The sequence below is a fragment of the Penaeus monodon genome, chromosome 33 (assembly GCF_015228065.2).
Source record: "Penaeus monodon isolate SGIC_2016 chromosome 33, NSTDA_Pmon_1, whole genome shotgun sequence".
Taxonomy (NCBI): Eukaryota; Metazoa; Arthropoda; class Malacostraca; order Decapoda; family Penaeidae; genus Penaeus; species Penaeus monodon.
The window spans coordinates 19,381,857-19,383,155 of NC_051418.1; positions in this window are offsets into that span (position 1 = coordinate 19,381,857).

Genomic DNA, 1,299 nt, shown 5'->3' on the forward strand with positions numbered 1-1,299 from the left:
GGCCGACCCTATCACACTGGCAGAGTACCATTGCCTCATGTAAACAGACATAAGGCCACAAAAATTCTTTTTCTTACGTAGCGGGTAGAACTGCCGAATATGTAATGTAGGAGGTAGGAAAAAAAGGAAATAACACTGGTCCAAATAACAGTTTTATTTCTTATTTTCTCTTCTGAGTGCCGAAAAAATGTTGGCGGGGATTTGTTTTTTTGTTTTTTTAAGAACAGTGATTTATCCATATGCCTCCAGTTGGATAGATCAGACTGATAAGAAATATGTTTTCTTTCGGCGAGGATAATAAAAAAGACGCGGAAAACGCCGGGAATTATTTTCTGCGTGATTTTTAAAAATAAAATTATCGGCAGGCCTGCTATGCAAGAAAAAAAATGGTGCGGCCCAACGCCCATATAAACAAACAAGTTAGGTCCTAGGAATCAACCGAGCACCCCTCATAAATAAATAAATAAATATCATCATATTGTACTCTAAAATAAAACATTCACGAACTACTTTTATTTAATTTATTAGCAAAAACAATCTAGTAGTATAGAACATTCCGTAGCACAAGATCAAAACGGAAATTAGAAAAAAACAGCCACTACCGTCTTTGTCAGCGAGGCTGCAATGCACGCGAAAGGCCTCAAAATCATGCGGAAACGCAAAAATTACCTTAAAATCCAAAATATTCTAGCTGACAGTTTACCCAGTTGTGATACTTATTCTTTTCCTGCATTCTTTCAGTATTCATACGAAAAGTGAAGGACATAATAAACAGGTTTATTTAAATCAGACATCCCGACGAGAAATTTATAATGAAACTGAGTTCCTCTGACTTTTTTTTGTCCTTGGTGATTCGGTCCATCATAAATTGGTTTATGCGAACGCGGTAAGTACGCGAGATCAGGAACAATGAATTTGTTGCATAAATAATATTCTATAAAACTAATGTTCGCTGCTGTAAGACGTGTCTGGTAACGAACATTTTACTCGTATTTATGCACTACACCAACTGTAATGAATGTAATAAATCATGTGTATTGCCATTCTGAGCTCATCCAAGCCCGTACCTCATCTCAGTGCTTGACCTGAGTGACTGTCGTGGAGTCCGTGGTGATGACGGAGGAAGTTGAATTTGTGACAATAACTGTCTCCTCACGGCTGGACTTCCCGTCGTCGCCTGGCAGCCCGCCTCCGTCACCAGCCTTCGAAGTGTTTTTGGTGAAGAGCGCCGTGACCGAGATCTGCACCGACTCTTCTTTGTCCGAATCCTCTTTGAATGGGCTCCTCTGTTTGAATCCT